Source organism: Meriones unguiculatus, assembly GCF_030254825.1.
Source record: "Meriones unguiculatus strain TT.TT164.6M chromosome 16 unlocalized genomic scaffold, Bangor_MerUng_6.1 Chr16_unordered_Scaffold_43, whole genome shotgun sequence".
Lineage (NCBI taxonomy): Eukaryota > Metazoa > Chordata > Mammalia > Rodentia > Muridae > Meriones > Meriones unguiculatus.
In genome coordinates, this window is record NW_026843701.1 from 3,516,982 (window position 1) to 3,525,440 (window position 8,459).

Here is an 8,459-nt window from a genome sequence, read left to right on the forward strand (position 1 = left end):
GATTTAGGCAGCCCTGATGAGACTTGATAAGTGAGGGTCAGATAGCAGGGGAGGAGGTCTCCCCCTTTCAGTGAGCTAGGAAAAGGGGATGTGGTGGGGGAAAGAGGGAGAGAATGTGGGACCAGAAGGAGATGAGGGAGAAGACTACAATTGGGACGTAAAGTGGATAAATTGTAAAAAAATAAAATTTAAAATTAAAAAAAGAAAAAAGAAAGACAGTATACACTGCAAGAAAATATAAATTAAAAAAGAATAAAAGGGAAAAGGACATTCCAACAAACACTGAGGAAATTCAGAGAATCATAAAAACATACTTCAAAATAATCTTTATTCTACCTAACTGGAAAACCTGAACACAATGGCTGGCTCTTTGACCTCCCCCCACCCCATCCCTGAGGGAGGAGCAGCCTTTCTAGGCCACAGAGGAGGTCACTGCAGCCAGTCCTGAAGAAATCTGCTAAGCTAGGGTCAGATGGAAGGGGAGGAGGACCTCCCCTATCAGTGGACTTAGAAAGGGACAGGGAGGAGATGAGAGAGAGAGGGTGGGATTGGGAGGGAATGAGGGACCTGGCTACAGCTGGGATACAATGTTAATAAACTGTAACTATTATTAAAATAAAAATTTAATTAAAAAACTAAATAAAAAAGAAATGCATGAACTTCTTGATTTTTCAACTAAGGAAAATTGAATAAAGATGAAATAAACATTTTAAAAAGACCACAACCCTCAGTTAAATCTAAGCAGTAATTTAAAACTTCCAAGCTAAATGAAGCCCAGGGCCAGGTAAATTAGGCTTAGAATTCAACCAGAACTTCATGGAAATCTTTAGTAAAAGGTGAAAGATTTATACGATCTGAAGAGAAACCAGAGTATCAACCAGAACTTCAAAGAACTAACACCAATGCTTTACAACTTATTCTGCAAAATTGAAACTGAAGGATCATTATCAAATAAGTTTTATGAGGCCACTATAATCCAATACAAAAACTACATAACGACTCAATCATAAAATTATAGCGCTTAAGAATGTAGATGCAAAATTTCTCAATAAAATACTTCTGAATGAAATTCAAGAACACAACAAAAGATTATCCACTGTGATCAAGTTGGCTTCATCCCAATTATTCAGGGATCATTCAATATATGTTAATTAATAAACAGAATCCATCACATAAACAAACTAAAAGACAAAACTACATGATCATCTCACTAAATGCTGGAAAGATCTTTGACAAAAATTCTTCATCCCTTTATGATAAAGTCCTGGGGCCATGAAGAAATATTTCAACATAAAGACAAATTACAGAAAGCCCACAGATAACATCCCCTAAGATGAAAAGAAACTCCAAGAATTTCCACTAAAATCAGAAATAAGGTGTGAATGCCTTCCATTCTTTCTATACCCATTCAATATAATGTTCAAAGTCTTAGCGAGAGTAATAAGATATTTGTAGGAGAAAAATGGGATACAAATAGGAAGAAAGAAGCTGAGATATCCTTTCTTATTGTTTTCTTTCTTCCTTCCTTCTTTTTATTTTAGGTTTTTCCAGACAGGATTTCTCAGTATGTTGTTCTGGTTGTCCTGGAACTCACTTTGTAGACCAGGGGGGCCTCTAACCCACAGAGATTTGCCTGCCTCTGCTTCCACCTCTCCCAAGTGCTGGGATTAAAGGCATGGGCCACTATGGCCAGTTACCAAAGTGTCCTTATTTCTGGGCATTACAATCTCAAAGATGTCACCAGGAAACTTCAATAGCTGATAAACACACTCATCAAAGTAGCAGAATACAGAATTATCCCACAAAAATTAGTAGCCTTCTCATAAACAGAAGAAAAACATTCTAAGAAATCAAGGAAATAATACCTTTTATGATAGCCTTAGAAATATCTTAGAATAGCTGTAACCAAGCAAATGAAATGTTTGTATAATAAAAGTGTTAAGACTTTAAAGGTGTGGGGGGCGTCGAGACAAGCCTTATGGAGGCCCATAGGGAATGGCGAGTGAGACATCAGTGGCTCCTATGACTCCTTCAAAAATCCTGATCCACTGCACACAGTGTTGATCTACTAGGGACTCCAAGGCTAGGGCGGTGACTGCTTCCCCCTTCTTCACAGATGTTTCCTGAAGTGCCCTTGTCTGCCCCCCAATTTCCTTATAGTTACATCAACCTGGTTAACTGTTATTGGTGCTTGAGGCTAGCACGGGGTGACATTGTTGGCTTTTGAGTTGTACAAAGGCAGTTTATACAACTGCATGATAAAGGTAGGTCTGAACCTTGAATCTTCAGAGCCTGATTCCTGGGATTCTGTGTGGGCTCCATTGCCACTCCCCCTTCCTCCGGTTCCTGATCCACACATAAGGAACACATTAAAGGGCATAATGACCTTCCATGATTGTGGATTAGTAAAATTAATATCATATAAACAAACATCTTATCAAAAGCAGAATACAGGTTCAATGAAATCCCCACCAAAATTCCAACACAATTCTTTACATAAACCTTACAATTCATATTGAAACAAAAAATCCAGGATAGCTAAAATAATCCTGAATGATAATAACAACAACAACAACAATAATAAAAATAAACAACTGCTGGATCAGGGAATGCTGCTAAAGAAGGAGTAGAAAGGTTGTAAGAACTAGAAGATAATGGAAATTGCTGTGAGATTGTTTCCTAGTAATTTTCAAAGCTACACCCATAAAACATAACCAACGTGACTACTTACACATAAGCTGAATCAGGACCTCTAGATATGTAGAGTGATGAAACAAGGACAGCAACAATAGACATTCCAAAATGGACAGGGGAAAGCCCATGAGGCTTCAACTTTGCACAAAGAGCTGTAGGCAACCAAGGAATACTAAGTATGGGAAACGTAGTCTTCCTGAAGAAAGAACACACAAATTGGTTGTACAGTTCAAATGATCAGTACAGATAATGTGCATGTTAGTGCCACTGTTCAGACTGAACAGGTTATGTTTGGAAATAAATGTGCATATACCTATACATGTACATATACATATATGCATATTGCAACAATAAAAAAAGAGATCATGAATTTGAAGAAAGCAAGGAGGGGTGTTTAAGAAGATTTGGAGGGGATAGGGGAAAATGATGGAATTATATTATAATCTCAAAAATAAAAGAAAAAATATTTTAAAAATGCTTAAGGTATCATTATCACAGATCTCAAGTTGTACTACAGAATTATAATAACAAAACCAGCATAGTATTATAAAAACAGATATTTTGATTGGTATAATCTAATTGGAGAATGAGACATAATTTCACACTCTTGCAGACATCTGATTTCTGCCAAAGAAGCCAAAAATGCATAGTGATGCACAGCATCTTTACAAATAATGCTTATCTATCACTGAACAAACTCAACTGCAAATGGATGAAGAACTCTGTAACACTAGATACATGAGTCTGATAAAAATGAAAGAGTGAGATAGGATTGGACTCACTGGCACAGAAAAAGACTTTTTAAACAGGACCTTAATTAAAACTAATAATAAATGGGATCTTATGAAGCTAAAAATTTTCTGTGCATGAAAGATCATCAATCATCATTCAATAAAGTGTCAATCTACAGAATGAAAAAAAATCTGACCAATTACACATCTGACAGAGCAATATCACCTAAAATATACAAAAAACTATAAACTGACCATTAAGGCAAAAAAAAATCAAAATGAGTATAGATGTTAACAAAGATCTATTAAAGGTTTATCAAAGGAAATACAAATAGTTAAAAAAAAAAACAAGTAAAACTGTTCAACAATCTTAGCCACCAGGCAAATGCAAATTAAAACAATTTTGAGATGTCATCTCACTCCAAATAGAATGACCAATATAAATAAAATAGATGACAGTTGTTCCTAGTGAGAGTTTGAGGAAAGGAAACACTTATTTATCACTGGTGAAAGTACACACTGGAATAGCCTCTGTAGAAATCAAAGTGAAGGTTCCTCAAAGGGCAGAAAAGAATCTATCAAAAGATCCAATTATATGACTATTGGAAAGGATTCTAAAAAAACTTTTGAGATGTAACAGTGACCTGCAAGATATACTTACTAGTGCAGTATATGCTATGTTAGTAACCAACCACTCTTTATATTGGATTTATGACCTTCTCCAAGAGAATAGAACCCATATCTGGCAATGTTAATAGCGAAGAACCTGAGACTGGATAGGTCTTGAGTCCTAGGGTAAAAACTGATATTATTCTGCTAAGTGGTCACAATAACAAGATGACTCTCAATAACATATTGCTATACGCATAGATCACTGCATTACTCATCAAAGAAGCTTCATACAGTAGATGGTAATTTACAGAGACACTACAACTGATAAACGTGTAGAGAATGAGAGACTTAAAGCAGTTATCCCCAAATAATGGTCTTTATGAAACTCCTCCCTTCAAGGCTCAGTGATCTATGAAGAAAAGGTGATAAGATTTTAAGTTCCCTGGAGGTGGTGACACACCCCTTTACTTAGCTCAGTGAGTCAGCGGCAAGCAAATCTCTCTGTATTCCAGGCCATCTGGTCGACAGAGTAAGGTTCAGGACAGCCAGAACTACACAGAGAAACCCTGCCTTGAAAAAACAAAAACAAAACAAAACAAAAAAACACACCAAAAAAACAAACAACAAAAATCAAAAAACCCCAAAAATCAAAAAACCTACACAAATTACACAAAATCAAGCTAGATAAAATTCCAGAGCAGAGATGAGGAAATGGAGACAAAATACCACCCCTAACCAGGAAGCCACTTGTAATTGATAGCTGCTAGGATTGGGAAAATCACTTTTCTTCAATGGAGTGAAATTGGATATATCAATCACACTTCAGGGCAGGTCTCATGCTTAAGAGTAGTAACTGAACATAAAATGACGAATGAAAAAAAGAAGAGGGAGGAGGCCAAGATGGCAGCACCAGGAGAACACTGCATCTAAGAAGCAGGACAACATTTTCCATGCAGCAACCAAGAGACTGAACTTTGGGTCCTAAAACAAGAGCAATCGTGTTTCCCAGGTGAGAGGAAACCCCCACAGCGTGGGAATAAGGTGGGTCCAAGCTCAGGCCACCCAGCCAGAACCTGGAAGAGATCCCGGGTTGTGCAGGCACTAGGTCCCCAGGCCAGAGCCACATGCCTGCGTTTCCTGATCACCTTCCCAGGCTGATTGGTGGGCACAAAAACACCAGAGACTGGGAGTCCCAGTCACGAGAAAAACCCACAGGGAAGGAAAGCAGTGGGACTGGCCACGGGTCACCCAGTCTTTCCCTGGAAAAAGTCTTGCAGACTGGGGGTACCCACCTCCATCACTGAACTGGCCTCCCGCCGCCAGCAAGGAGTGGCTGCGCCCAGCTCTCTAGCACAGACAGTGCTGCGCGCCCTAGTGCAACAGAGACAGGGAGTTTCTGTCGGGAAAGGCCCCCACAGGGAAGGAAGGAAACAGTACTGACTTGGGACACCCAGGCTTTACCTGGGGAAAGTCTTTCACAGACGGCAGATACTAGCCTCATCACTGACCTGGGCTCCCGCCGCCAGTGCCAGTGCCAGCGCCAGCACAGAGAGGAACTACGCACCCAGCTCTCTTGTACAGACAGAGCTGCGTGCCCTAGTGCAACACAGTCTGGGAGTTCCTGTTGGGAGAGGCCCCCACAGGGAAAGAAGGAAACAGTACTGACTTGGGCGACGACTCAGGCTTTACCTGGGGAAAGTCTCTCACAGACTGGCAGGTACGAACTGGCCCCAGGCAAGAAGCAAAAAGAGTAGTTGGGCACCCAGCTCCTGCAGACTAGCAGGCAGTCACAGGTTCCGCCAGCCCAGAGACCTGCTTTGTACCAACTATTCCTCACAGACAGAACTGTGTACCCCAGGACACCAGAGACTTGATGTCACTGTCTAGAGAAATCCTCACAGGGAACTAAGCAAAGGGGATGGACTTAGGCCACCCAGTATATCCCTAGAAAAGGTCCCGCAGACTGTCTCAACCCAGGGACCTGCTGTGTACCAGATAGCCTGCTGTTACCAGGAGAACAGTACTCACCCACCACAGATTACTGCTTGGGTACTGGGGCACAGAGCCCCAACATCAGACCTTCAAAAGCCCGGGTTCCCCGAGATCAACCCCCAGATACTGCTCCACGGGGCAACCACTTATCCCTAACAAAACTGACCAAACCACAGGACACACAGGTTACAGCAGCAGATCACTAAATTCACAGCAGGAAACTGGGCAGCTGTCTTCAGGACTTCTCCTGGTGAGAGGAGAGCCCTCTTGACTAATAAAGACCACAGTTACCATTGAGGTCTCTACGCCTGAGGTGAGCAGTGGCAACTCCTGAAAAACACCAGCCATCCAGTGACTATACCCAAAAAGCTGAGAAGGCTTCCTTCAGAAAAAACCATCTTCCTGCCAAAGGGATTCTCCCCACCACAGGATTCCAGGAAAAACCAGAAACCGACTTCAAAAACATAAGATAACCCAATGGGTAGAGGCCAGCATAAAAGCTCAACCAACAAAAGCCAAAGCAATATGGTATCTGCAGAACCGAGTTATCCAGGGACAGGTAGTGCTAGACACCGCAGCATAATTGAAATTCAAGAAGAAGACCTAGCATCTATGATCACAAAGAAGATAACAGAGGAAACAAACAAAATGCGTAAAGAAATAGAGGAAGATAAAAACAAACAGTTTCTGGCGATCTGTAAAGAAATAGAGGAAGTTGCAGCCAAACAATTAGTGGCCTATAGAGAGGAAATGCTTAAATCTCTGAATGAAATAAAAGAAAAAGAGGATTGTTCAAACAAACAACTGAGGGAATTGATGGAAAAACAGGAAAATACAGTCAGACAAGTGAAGGAAATCAACAAAATGGCTAAAGACCTGAAGATAGACTTGGAAAACTTAAAGAAAACACAAATGGAGGAAATTGTGGAAAGAAAGAACTTAGGGAAGAAAAAAGGAACCACAGAGGTTAGCATAACCAATAGATTACAAGAGATGGAAGAAAGAATCTCAGGTGTGGAAGATACAATGGAAGAAATAGATGTATCTGTCAAAGAAAATGTTAAATCTAAAAAATTCCTTACACAGACAGTCCAAGAAATTCAAGACAACATAAAAGAACAAAACCCAAGAATAATAGGCATAGAGGAAAAAGAAGATTCCCTGCTCCAAGGACCAGAAAATATCTTCAACAAAATCATTGAAGAAAATTTCCCCAACTTAAAGGAGAGACCAATAAGAATTCAAGAAGCCTACAGAACACCCAATAAATTAGACCAGAAAAGAAAATCTTCCCGCTACATAATAATCAAAACAGTAAGTATACAGAACAAAGAAAAGATACTAAAAGCTGCAAGGGAAAATGGCCAAGTAACATATAATGGCAAACCCATTAGCATCACACCTGATTTCTCAACAGAGACTATGAAAGCCATAGGGCCTGGACAGATATCATGCAGACCCTAAGAGAACACAGATGTCAGCCCAGGCTACTATACCCTGTAAAGCTCTCAGTCCTCATAGACGGAGAAAACAAGATATTCAATGACAAAAATAAATTTCAACAATACCTACAAACAAATCCAGCATTACAGAAGACACTAGAAGGGAAAATACAACCCACGAAAACTAGCTACTTTCCAGAAAACACAGAAATAACCTCACTACAGTAAAAAAAAAAAAAAAAAAAACAAAAAAAACAAAAAAACAAAACAAAACAAAAAACCAACCAACCAAACAAACAAACAGAAAAAACAACAACCAAACACACAACCTTATGACCACAGGCAACATCAAAATCAAAGGATCTAACAGCCACTGGACATTAATCTCTCTCAACATCAATGGAATCAATTCTCCAATAAAAAAGACACAGACTAACAGAATGGATGTGTAAACAAAACCCAGCAATCTGTTGCATAAAAGAAACTCACCTAAGTCACAAAGATAGACATTACCTGAGGGTAAAGGGTTAGAAGACGGCTTTCCAAGCAAATGGACCCAAGAAGCAAGCAGGAGTAGCCATTCTAATAGCTGATAAAATAGACTTTCAACCAAAATTAATCACAAGAGATGGGGAAGGATACTTCATACTCATCAAGGGAAAACTCCAACAAGAAGACATCACAATCCTGAACATCTATGCCCCAATTACAAGGGAATCCACATTTGTAAAAGAGACATTGATAACATTTAAACCACACATAGATCCCCACACATTAATACTAGGAGACTTCAACACCCCACTCTCAACAAAGGACAGGTCAACAAAACAGAAATTAAACAAAAAATAATGTCTCTAACATAGGTCATGAATCATATGGACCTGACAGACATTTACCTAGCCTTACACCCAAACACAAAAGAATTTACCTTCTTCTCAGCACCTCATGGAACCTTCTCCAAAATAGACCATATAGTTGGTCGCAAAGA

General features: G+C 39.7%; 1 non-coding gene across 1 annotated transcript; it reads right to left on the bottom strand.

Moving 5' to 3' along the window:
• Positions 1 to 758: 758 nt before the first annotated feature.
• On the bottom strand, positions 759 to 874 carry LOC132651443 (U5 spliceosomal RNA). Its single transcript, XR_009589101.1, has one exon. It is a non-coding gene; the product is annotated as a U5 spliceosomal RNA (small nuclear RNA).
• Positions 875 to 8,459: the final 7,585 nt, after the last annotated feature.